Below are 13,420 nucleotides of genomic sequence, written 5' to 3' on the forward strand. Positions count from 1 at the left end.
TCAGAAAAGAAACAAATGAATAGAGACCAGAAAAACAATATAAAATATCAACAAAACTAAGAGCTGGTTTTCTAAAAGACAAACAAAATTGACAAACATTTAGCTGGACTAAGAGAAAAAGAGATAATGTTCAAATATATAAAATCAGAAATGAAAGCGGAGACATTATAACTGATACCACAGATACAAAGAATCATAAGAAACTACCATGAACAATTATACACCAACAAATTGTATACCCTAGAAGAAACATATAAATTCCTAGAAACACAAAACCTACCAAAACTAAGTCATGAAGAAATAGAAAACCAGAAGAGAAAATAATGAATGAAGATAAATTAGTAATCAAAAACCTCTCAACAAAAAAAATCCAGGACCATATGGTTTTATTGATGAATTCTACCAAATATTTAAAGAGGAATTAATTCCAATCCTTCTCAAACTCTCCCAAAAAATTGAAGAGGAGAAAACATTCCCAAACTCATTTTACTAGGCAAGCATTACCCTAATACCAAAGTCAAATAAGAACACTATAAGAAAATAAAATTACAGGCCATAATCCTAATGAATCTGATATAAAAATTCTTAAAATGCCAACAAACCAGATTCAGTAGCATATTAAAAAGATCATACACCATGATCAAGTGGGATTTATTCCAGTGGTGCAAAGATAGTTCAACATCTGCAAATCAGTGTGATACACATTAACAAAATGAAGGATAAAAATCATATAATCATCTCAATAGATGTAGAAAAATTCAACAGACTTTCATAATAAAAACTCTGAACAGAATGGATATAGAAGGAATATACCTCAACATAATAAAGCTCATGTATAACAAGCTCACAGCTAACATGATACTGAATGCTGAAAGGTGGAAAGTGTTTCCTCTAAGATCAGGAACAAAACAAGGGTGCCTACTTCCACTACTTCTATTCTTCAATGTACTAAAGTCCTAGTCAGAGCCATTAGGGAAGAAAAAAATAAACAAAAGGCATTCAAATTGGAAAGGAAGAAGTAAAAATTTCTCTGTTTTCAGATGACATAATCTTATATAGAGAAAATCCTAAAAACTCCACGAAAAACTATTAGAACTGACAAATTCAGCAAAATTTCAGAATACAAACAACATACAAAAATAAGTTGTGATTGTATACACTAATAATGAACTAATAAAGAAAGAAATAAAATAACACAGTCTCATGTAAAATAGCATCAAAAACAATAATATACTTAGGAATAAAGTTAATCAGTGAGATGAAAGATCTATATACTGAAAACTATAAAACAATGATGAAGGAAATTGAAGTGAAAAAATAATTTGAAAATTCAAGCAAAGTATTTCTGTTAAAATGTCAATGTTACAGTCACCTATAGATTTACTGAAATCTCTATCAAAATACTAATGGTACTGCTTAAAAAAAGAGAAAAAATGTGTATGAAACCACAAAAGGCCCCAAATAGCTACAGCAATTCTGAGAAACAAGAACAAAGCTGGAGGCATCACGCTTCCTGATTTCAACTTACATTACAAAGCTATACTAATCAAAGTAGTATGGTACTAACATAAAAACAGGTACAAAGACCAATGGAAAAGAACTGAACACTGATAAATAAACCCATGCATATTGATTAACTAATATTTGATAAGGGAGCCAAGAACACGCAATGAGGAAAGGACTGTCTCTTTAATAAATGGTGCTGGGAAAACAGGAACACACAAAAGAATGAAACTTTACCACTATCTTATCCCATTCACAAAAATCAACTCAAAATGGATTAAAGACTTTAAAGTAGTACCTGAAGCTATAAAATTCCTAGAAAAAAATTAGGGAAAATTCTCCTTAACACTGATTTTGGCAATGATTGTTTTGGATACAACAGCAAAAGCACAAGTAGCAAAAGCAAAAATCAAGAAGTGAGACTACGTCAAACTAAAAAACTTCAGCACAGCAAAAGACACCATTGACAAAATGAAAAGGCAACATATGGAAAGGGAGAAAATATTTGTAATCCTTATATCTGATAAGGGGTTAATATCTAAAATATATAAAGATCTCATATAACTCAATAGCAAAAAATAATAATAATAACCCAATTAAAAAATGGGCAGAGGACTTAAATATACATTTTTTCCAAAGAAGACATACAAGTGGCCAACAGGTACATTCATGTTACTAATCATCAGGGAAATTCAAATCAAAATCACAATGAGATAACACCTTAAATTTGTTAAAGTGTCTACTATTTAAAAGAAAAACAAGTGATAACAAATGCTGGTGAAAATGCAAAGAAGAGGGAACAGTTGTGCACTGTTGATGGGAATGTAAACTGGTACAGACACTATGGAAAACAGTATGGAGGTTCCTCAAAAAATTTAAAATGAACTACAAAATGATCCAGAAATCCCACTTCTGAGTATATATCCAAAGGAAATGAAATCATTATCTTCAAAATATATCTGTACCATGTTATTGCAGTATTATTCATGATAACCAAGGTTTGAGAACAACTTAAGTGTCCATCAACAAATGGATAAAGAAAATGTGATACACACACACACACACACACACACACACACACAGAGGAATATTTTTCAGCCTTAAAAAAAAGGAAATCCTGCTATTTGTGACAACATGGGGGGCATTATGCTAGGTGAAATAAGCTAGACAAAGGAATATAAATACTGCATGGTATCATTTATATGTGGAATCTTTATTAAAAAACTAAACTCATAGAAACAGAAAGTAGAATATTAGTTGCCAGGAACTGAGGGGTGGAAACATAGGGAGAAGTTGGTAAAAGGGTACAAATTTTCATTTATAAGATGAACAAGGTTCAAGGATCTAATGTATAGCATGGTGACAATAGTTGACCATACTGTATTCTATAATTAAGGTTAGCTAAGAGAGTAGATCTTAAGCATTCTCACACACACACGCACAGAAGGGGTAAATATGTGATGGATGTGTTAATTAACCTGATTATGAGAATCCTTTCACAACATATACATATATAAAATCATCACAATGTACAATTAAATATATTAGGATTTTGTCAATTATACTTCAATAAAGCTGAAAAAAGAAAAAAAAAAGTTTATATATTAGGGGTAGATAAAAATATCCCAGAGTTATAAAATATAGAAATTAAGTAGACCATCTATTTGCTCACAGAATGCACAAGTATGTGAATCAGATACACAAAAACATAACAGAAATTAATATCAGAAGATAACCTTAAAATAAAAACACATAAAAGGCAAATTTTAAAATAAAGCATTCCTAAATGGCACAGACTAAAGAAAAAATGAAAATTTCAATTACAAATTATTTTAACATTAAGAACAATTAGAAAATCTTATATAAAACCTGATGATTGTGATAAAAGCTGTACTCAATGGGGAAAAAATCATGATATTTGGAGCCATTATTTTTTTTAAATGAATGAAAATAAAAGAACAAGATATTCAACTCAATAAACTAGAGGAGATCAATAAAGTTCAATAAAATAACCCTAAGAAAAATAGCAGTAATGAATCAATAAAAATAAACACAGAACCAGATATTCATTAAATAAGATAGAAAAGGATCAATAAAATAACCCTAAGGAAAATTAGAAAAATGAATTAATAAAAATAAAAGAAGAAAAAAGGGCAATGAGATAAAAACCATCAGATCATCTCAACAGATGCAGAAAAAGTATTTGACAAAATTCAACACCAATTTATAATAAACTTTCAATAAAATGGGTACAGCAGAAACATGCCTCAGTATAATAAAGGCCATATATGACAAACCCACAGCTAATATCATACTCAATGATGAACACCAAAAGCTATTCCTCTAAAATCAGGAAAAAGGCAAGGATACCCACTACTGCCATTCTTATCAACATAGTATTAGAAGTCCTGGCCAGAGCAATTAGGAAGGAAAAAGAAATAAAAGGCATCCAAATTGAAAAGGAAGAAGTAGAACTGTCACTATTTGTGGATGATATCATTTTATATATAGAAAACTCTACAGACTCCACCAAAAAACTATTAGAAATAATAAATACAGTAAAGTTGTGGGGTATCAATATACAAAAATCTGTTGTATTTCTATACACTAACAATGAGCTAGCAGAAAGAGATAGTAAGAAAACAATCTCATTTACAATCATAACAAAGAGAGTAAAATACCTAGAAATAAATTTAACCAAGGAGGTGAAAGACCTGTAATCTGAAATCCGCAAGACATTGTTGGAAGAACTGAAGAAGACAAAAATAAATAGAAAGATATCTCGTGCTCATGGATTGGAAGAATTAACATTGTTAAAATGTCCATATTACCTTAAACAATCTACAGATTTAGTGCAATCTTTTTGTTTGTTTGTTTGTTTTTGTTTTTGTTTTTTTGCAGTACGCGGGCCTCTCACTGCCGCGGCCTCTCCCGTTGCAGAGCACAGGCTCCGGATGAGCAGGCTCAGTGGCATGGCTCACGGGCCCAGCCGCCCCGCAGCATGTGGGATCTTCCCGGACCGGGGCACAAACCCATGTCCCCTGCATCAGCAGGCGGACCCTCAACCACTGTGCCACCAGGGAGGCCCAGATTCAGTGCAATCTTGACCAAAATCCAAAGGACATTTTTCACAGAAATAGAACCAAAAAATTCTAAAATTTATATGGAACCATAAAAGACCCCAAATAGCTAAAGCAATCCTGAGGGAAAAAATAAAGCTGGAGGTAGCACACTCCCTGATTTCAAACTATATCACAAAGGCACAGTAATCGAAACAGCAAGATACTGGCAGAAAAACAGATATATAGATCAAAGGAACAGAACTGAGAGCCCAAAAATAAACCCACACATATATAAACAATTAATTTATGACAAAGGAGCAAAGAACATACGATGGAGAAAGGATAGTCTCTTCAATAAATGATGTTGGAAAAACAACAGCCACATGCAAGAAAATGAAACTACACAACTATCTCTCACTATACACAAAAATCAATTCAAAATGGAGTAATGACTTGAATGTAAGACGTGAAACCATAATCCTAGGAAAAAACATAGGCCGTATGCTCTTTGACATCAGTTTTTAGCAATACCTTACTAGATATGTCTCCTTAGGAAAGAGAAACAAAAGCAAAAATAAACAAATGGGACTACATCAAACTAAAAAGATTTTGCACAACAAAGGAAACTATCAACAAAATGAAAACACAACCTACCCAATGGGAGAAGATATCTATAAATCATTTATCTGATATAGATTAATATCCAAGATATATAAAGGATTCATACAACTCAATAACAAAAAAAAAAGCAACCTGATTAAAAAATGGGCAAAGGAGTTGAGTAGACATTTTTTCCAAAGAAGACATACAGATGGCCAACAGGCACATGAAAAGGTGTTCAACATCATTAATTATTATGGAAATGCAAATCAAAATCACGAGATATCTCTTCACACCTGTTAGAATGGCTATTATCAAAAAGGCAAGAAATAACAAGTGTTGGCTAAGATGTGGAGAAAAAAGGAACCCTCGTGCACTCTTGGTGGGAATGTAAGTTGGTGCAGCCACTATGGAAAACAGTATGGAGAGTCCTCAAAAAATTAATGAGAGAATTACCATATGATCCAGGAATTCCACTTCTGGGTATTTATCCAAAAAATATGAAAACACTAATTCAAAAAGGCATCTGCATTGCTATGTTCATCATAGTATTATTTACAATAGCCAAGAAACGGAAGCCATATAAGTGCCCTCAATGGATGAATGGGTAAAGAAGATGTGGTGTGTGTGTGTGTATATGTGTGTGTTTATATATTATATACAATATAATATATATATAATATATATACACACATATACATGTGTGTATATATACACACACACACAAAATGCAATATGACTCAGCCATTAAAAAGAGGAAATCTTGCCATTTGTGACATGGATAGACCTTGAGGGTACTATGCTAAGTGAAATAAGTCAGACAGAGAAAGACAAATACTGTATGATTTCATTTGTATGTGGAATGTAAAAACCAAACAAACAAAATAAATAAATGAACAAATAAAAATAAACACTTAAATACAGAGAACAGAGTGGTAGTTACCAGAGGGTAAGGGGTAGGGGGAGGAGCATAAAATGGGTAAAGGAGATCAATTGTACAGCGATGGATGGAAACTAAATTTTTGTTGGTGAACCCACTGTAGTGTATATAGAAGTAGAAATATAATGCTGTGCACATGAAACGTCTATAATGTTATAAACCAATATTTTTTTTAAAAAAGAGCAATGAAGTAAGCAAAACCACAGTTAAGCAAGAAAGAAAAAATTCAAATTTCATTGAAAATTACAAGGTAGATAAAGCCAAATAAGATTTAAAATATCATAAAAGAACAGTATACACGACCCCATTTTGATTAACATGATAATCCTGATGCAGACAATAATGTAAGAAAATATAAATTAACAAAAGTGATCTAGAAAGAAATAGTAACCAAAATGTAATAGAACACATATATAGCATTAAAAGCTTTTGGAAAATCTATCTTTAAAGAAAGGAAAAAGGTACAGATTATTTAAGAAGCAAATTATTTTAAAATTATGCTACATCTCACAACATAGATAAACATGAAAGGCTACCACACCCATTTTACCTAAATATTATAAACCTGATACCAAACCTGACAATGATTGTTTTTTTAAAGATATCTTACTTTTATTAGAATGAAAATGTAAGTAAAATATTTATATAAAATCCAATTAAGAAAAAAGTCCAAACTAAATAAGAGTTCTAAATACTTAAGACAATAAGACAGAGGCAGAATTATTTTTCATAGTAATTCTTTTCCTTAAAATATCAAAGGAAAAAGCTATAATGGAAGATAAGCCATTCTAGACAATAAAGCATATTAGAAACTATAGCGATGAATATATATTAGCTCCAGACAAGAAAGATAAAGGATTGAAAGAAAAAGATTAGCTGCCAAAGATAAATATGCTAAATATTTATAGTGTAAAATTTTACTGTAAGAAAATGTGACATTTCAAATCACTGAAGAAGGTTTAGGTGAATCACAACATTATGAAGAAAAATGGCATGTACGTGTCCTGCAAGTATTCAAGTCACAAGGGGAGAGGCAAAGTTCCAGAGGCTAGCCTCCAAATTCAGCCAGACCAACCATTTGAAATCAAGCAGTTCATCGACCATGCCCTGGGACCACATATGTGCATCAACCCTGTCTTCACTTCCATCCTTTTCCTTCCTCCTCATCCCTCATTTGCCACTGTCCCAGCATCACACTAGCTTAGAAAAGAGAGAATAATCACAATGTCCCCACAGATCATACCCCCCAAAATTAACCAAAATAATATAGCAAGGAGAAATCGATAAAGAAATCTTTTTGTTCAGACGCCATTTCTTGTTTTCACGACACTTAAAAAATAGAGATGTTTCTATTCTATTTATGTAGAAGAGAAGGAATATTTAATCTCATAAAATGTTATAGAGAAAAAGAGAATATAAATTCTGCCTCAACATATGAGAAATACTTTTAAATCCAAAAGTCCAGTAATTTCCAAATTCTATCATGTTTGACTTTCCAACTAACCTTCTTTTTTTCAATTTGTTCTATAATATAACATTTTGTGAAACTGAATTTAAATTAATTTTATTTTGAGAAGTGTCCAATATTCCTTGTTGAATTCTGCAGTACCAAATATCCAGGAGAGGAAATTTCTAAACTATTCTATCCCACACTCATCTGGAGCTGGTTTTAACCTTGCTGTAGACATTTAACAATAGTCCAATTTTTAAAAAAATAATAACAATAACAAATCTTTGGTAATTGGTCACAAAACTAATGCCGTTATAAGATTATCAACCCATCATATAAAAAGAAAAGCCAGAAACCCCACAAAGTCTTGTGTTTCTAAAAGATGCCACAGATGCAAAATGTGTTCAAAGTGCAGTTTAGGATACTCTCCAATGAATGTTACACCATAACTCAGCATGGTTCATAATTATGGTACTATGGAAAGAGCCAAAGAAGAAAACTGCATCTGTATTCTTTTTAACCATTTTTCTCCCAGATGCCCAAAGAGCATTCAGACAGCAAAACAAATGCCCTGTGACAGAGCTGAGGGATTCAAAATTGAAAATTCCCCTTGACTCTCAATCTTATTTTCTAGGTAACAAACCTACCCCACCATTATCAACATTAGCCCTCAATATTCTACCATTCTTCCTCTCAGTGATGTAGCTATGGTTAAACTCTTCTCTGAAAAATAGTAACTTGGCAGATGACAACCAAGTAGAATAGCTATTTATGTTGTTTCTGTCTTCATGTCTTATAAACATATTGAGATCTGAAAGTACATGGCTTTCTGCCTAGATACTCACTGTTTTGTTTTTTCTAAAGTGCTTGGTGAGAATCCGTTAATATCACTTAAATCTTATTTGGGGAGAATCCGCAGAAAAGCCACTAATACACAAATTGATAAATGTTGTTTTTGCCCTCCTTCAGCATCTTCCCGCTGAGAGACAACCTGGGGACAAGAAGAGGCAGGAATTGTAATAGGAAATTAAATTTGAATTCTAATTACAATGAATTCAGTTTCCTACAACGGCAACACCCAAGAGCACCACATTTATAGAAGAATAGAAGTGTGGTAGTCACTGTTCACGAGTCTAGCCATAAACAATTGAACAAACGAAAACCTGTACTCTGAAACCTTGACGTTACAAATCAATTTAGGAAAGAACATTTGAAATAGGTAAGCACATTGGTAGATTAGATACAGAGAAAGATCCATGGGCTTTCTCTCTTCTTCTTGAAATTTAGAAATAGATAAATTATTTTCAATCAATTCTTTACTCCGATAAGAATGCACACTTGCTTGGGGTTATAATATTTCTCAGCAGAGAACAGTGAAAGCACAGCTATTGCAAAAGAAAAGATACATTCTTTCTGTCTTCATAGGGTTACTAGATGAAGATATCCAGGACTCTCAGGCCACTGGGATATGTTGAGATGTAAGACATTGATGATGCCACATCTAATGGAGGTGAAAATGTAAGGTGGCAACTTTTAGTCCCACAAAGCAATGCTAACTCGTTATATATCCTACAACCATGTTGATTACTGGCTAGATTATTGAATACAACACTTTGGTCACTAGGTAAGACTGGTGGACTGGTTAACATCATGATAAAAAGATTTTTTTTTTTTTTTTTGGCTGCATTGGGTCTTCATTGCTGTGCACGGGCTTTTCTCTAGTTGCGGCAAATAGGGGCTACTCTTCGTTGCGGTGCTCGGGCTTCTCATTGCAGTGACTTCTCTTATTGTGGAGCATGGGCTCTAGGCGTGCGGGCTTCAGTAGTTGTGGCACATGGGCTTCAGTAGTTGTGGCTTGTGGGCTCTAGAAAGCAGGCTCAGTAGTTGTGGCACACGGGCATAGTTGCTCTGTGGCATGTGGGATCTTCCTGGACCAGGGCTCAAACCCGTGTCCCCTGCATTGGCAGGCAGATTCTTAACCACTGCACCACCAGGGAAACCCCTAAAAAGATTTTAAATACGGTGTTGTTTTTTTTTCTATTTAAATCCAAAATCTAACACAAATGTAATATTATTTGAGAGCACTTCTTTCTTCTCCTTGAGTTTACATTAAGGTTTATAGAAATGAACTGGTTGATTTGTGAGTGTGTGTGCTTTTTTTCTTCCTTGAGAAGTAGGTAAGAATAATCTATAACCACTAATGCTTGATACAGCTGCCCTATTCGAATGGCATCCTGGAGACCCCCTTCATCCTTCAAATTCTCTTCTTTGTGGATTTCCATTATCTGCCTCTCAATGGGAAGTCTTCCCAACATTGGCCCTCTCTTTGACCTTACAGTTATTAAATCAAACAAAACAATAATCCCACTTTAGCAGCCTTTTTTGCATCCCATCCAGAGAATTACATTTTATTGTGAACACCTCATTTCAAGAAGAAAAATAAAAACCAAAAATGTTCGCTAAAAATGATGGCCAGGGTGGTAGAAGTTTTGGGAATGATCACATAGGAATGATTCCTGGTGGAACTGATCAGGAGGCTAACCTGGGGGACAGAGGGCTTAGAGTCTGAAGAGCCCATGACTGAGGGAGAGGGAGTAAATTTCTTCTGTGATGCTCCAATGGGCATGTAGCATAGACTGGCTAGATGCTAAACAAACCCACATCTTCCCAGGCACACAGCTGAACTATAGGCATACCTCATTTTATTTTGCTTTGCAGATATTGCGTTTTTTCAAATTGAAGGTTTGTGGCAACCCTGGCCTATCGGTACCATTTTTCCAAGGGCATTTGCTCACTTCATGTCTCTATGTCACCTTTTGGAAATTCTCATAATATTTCAAACTTCTGCGTTATTATTATACTTGTTACAGTGATTAGTGATCAGTGATCTTTGGTGTTACTCTTGTAATGGTTTTGGGGTGCCATGAACCACACCCATATAAGATGGTGAACTTAATCTAATATAAATGTTGTGTGCATTCTGACTCCACCGACCGGCCGTCTCCCCTGTCTCTCTCCTTCTCCCCAGGCCTCCCTATTCCCTGAGACACAAGATTGAATTTAGGCTAATTAATAACCCTACAGCGGTCTCTAAGGGTTCAAGTGAAAGAAAGAGTCGCACATCTTTCTCTTGAAATCAAAAGCTAGAAATGATTAAGCTCAGTGAGGAAGGCATGTGGAAAGCCAAGATAGGCTAAAAGCTGGAGATTCTGAGCCAACAGTTAACCAAGCTGTGAATGCAAAGGAAAAGTTCTTGAAGGAAATTAAAAGTGCTACTCCAGTGAACACGCAGATAATAGGAAAGTGAAACAGACTTATTGCTGATATGAAGAAAGTTTTAGTGGTCTGGATAGAAAACCAAATCAGCCACAGCATTACCTTAAACCAAAGCCTAATCCAGAGCAAGGCCCTGACTCTTTAATTCTATGAAGGCTGAGAGAGGTGAGGAAGCTGCAGAAGTTTCAAGCTAGCAGAGGTTGGCTCGTGAGGTTTAAGGAAAGAAGCCATCGTCATAACAAATGTGCCAGGTGAAGCAGCAAGTGCTGATGCAGAAGCTGCAGAAAGTTACCAAGATCTACGCAAGATCATTAATGAAGGTGGCTACACTGAACAACAGATTTTTAATGGAGATGAAACAGCCTTATATTAGAAGAAGATGCCACCTAGGACTTTCATAGCTAGAGGGGAGAAGCCAACACCTGGCTTCAAAGCTACAAAGGAGAAGCTGACTCTCTTGTTAGGGGCTAATAGAGCTGGTGACTTTAAGTTGAAGCCAATGCTCATTTCCCTTTCCGAAAATCCTAGGGCCCTTTAGAATTACACTAAATCTACTCTGTGCTCTATAAATGGAACTGCAAAACCTGGATGACAGCACATCTACTTAGAACATGGTTTACTGAATGTTTTAAGCCTACTGTTGAGACCCACTGCTCAGAAAAATATTACCCACTCCTTTCAAAAAATTACTGCTCAGGCTTCCCTGGTGGCGCAGTGGTTGAGAGTCCGCCTGCCGATGCAGGGGACGTGGGTTCGTGCCCCGGTCTGGAAAGATCCCACTTGCCGCGGAGCGGCTGGGCCCGTGAGCCATGGCCGCTGAGCCTGCGCGTCTGGAGCCTGTGCTCCGCAACGGGAGAGGCCGCGGCGGTGAGAGGCCCGCGTACCGAAAAAAAAAAAAAGTAAAAGATTACTGCTCAGGACTGAGCACCTAGTCACCCAAGAGCTCTGATGGAGATGTACAACAAGATTAATGTTGTTTTCATGCCTGCTAACACAACATCCATTCTGCAGCCCAAGGACCAAGGAGAAACTTTGATTTTCAGGTCTTATTTAAGATAACCATTTTGTGAGGCTGTAACTGCCATAGATAGTGATTCCTCTGATGAATGTGTACAAATTAAATAGAAAGCCTTCTGGAAAAGATTTACCATTCTAGATGCCATTAAGAACATTCGTGATTCATGGGAAGAGGTCAAAATATCAACATTAACAGAAGTTTGGAAGAAGCTGATTCCAACCTTATGGATGACTTGGATGGGTTCAAGACTTCAGTGGAGGAAGTAACTGCAGATGTGGTGGAAATAGCAAGAGAACTAGAATTAGAAGATGTGACTGAATTACTACAATCTCTGGATAAAACTTTAACGGACGAGGAATCGCTTCTTATGGATCAGCAAAGAAAGTAGTTTCTTGAGATGGAATCTACTCCTGGTGAAGACTATTGAAATTACAACAAAGGATTTAGAGTATTAAATAAATTTGGTTGATAAAGCAGCAGCAGGGTTTGAGAGGATTGACTCTAAAGGGTAAAATGCTATCAAACAGTACTGCATGCTACAGAGAAAACGTTCATGAAGGGAAGAGTCGATCATTGGGGCAAACTTTACTGTTGTCGTATTTTGAGAAAGTGCCACTGCCACCCAGCCTTCAGGGTGGGTGCCACTACCACCCTGACCAGTCAGCAGCCATCAACACTGAGGCAAGACCCCCCACCAGCCAGAAGACTATGACTCACTGAAGGCTCAGATGACGGTTAGCGATTCTTAGCCATGAAGTTATTTTTTAATTAAGATGTATACATTGGGTTTTTTTAGACATAATGCTATCACACGCTTAATACACTTATTAGAAAATGTAAGGATAACTTTTCTATGCACTGAGAAACAATTTTGTGTGGCTCACTTTATTGTGATACTCACTTTATTGCCGTGGTCTGGAACCAAACCCACGATATCTCCAAGGGAAGCCTGTATATTTCCCAATCTAACGCTTGCAGTGTGATTCTCCACATTCTCCTGAGAGTGTATGAGGAGCGGTTGATAGATCTGAGCCTTACTCTGGCTAGATCTCTGATATCCTTCTTATTCCTGAACCTTCCTTTATGAGCTCCTTCTCTTACTCTGAGCCTTCGCCCATCTCCTTAAACACCTGCGTTTGTGAAGTTACTAAAGGTTTCTTTTATAAATTTTGTATGAATACAATCCCTCCCCGGCCAAACAAAAAGTTCTTCAAGAGGAAAAACAAAATCCTTTTGTATGTGCTCCTGTGCTCCCACCAAGATACCTGGTAGCACACTCTATACATAGGAAATGAAATTTCTCACTTAGGCAGTTGCCGTTAGCCAACTGAGGCCAACACATTAAAATAAGCATTTCTAGTGATGAGAGACACATTTCTAATCTCCAGGTGTTTGTCCCTTGTCTTCCTCAGCCAAGAAACAAACATTCAGAAAAGGAGGCGCCATTTGCTGAGCTAGTTTCACATTCGTAGAAGCATCTGTTCGTCTTCTTGAGTGGGTAGGAAAATTGCAGAGGCCTAACATCAATGGATCAACAGCAAAAATGAAAACCCAGCAAACTTAGTGCACCA

General features: G+C 35.7%; 1 long non-coding RNA gene across 1 annotated transcript in view; it reads right to left on the reverse strand.

Annotated features, from left to right (window-relative positions):
- Positions 1-13,420, reverse strand: part of LOC307185013 — a 479,081-nt gene that overhangs the window by 313,031 nt on the left and 152,630 nt on the right. Inside the window, exon 3 of the long non-coding RNA XR_013827837.1 lies at positions 8,401-8,546. This is a non-coding gene — a long non-coding RNA (uncharacterized lncRNA). The remainder of the gene's footprint in view (positions 1-8,400; positions 8,547-13,420) is intronic.

This window comes from Stenella coeruleoalba (genome assembly GCF_951394435.1).
Source record: "Stenella coeruleoalba genome assembly, chromosome: 3".
Taxonomy (NCBI): domain Eukaryota; kingdom Metazoa; phylum Chordata; class Mammalia; order Artiodactyla; family Delphinidae; genus Stenella; species Stenella coeruleoalba.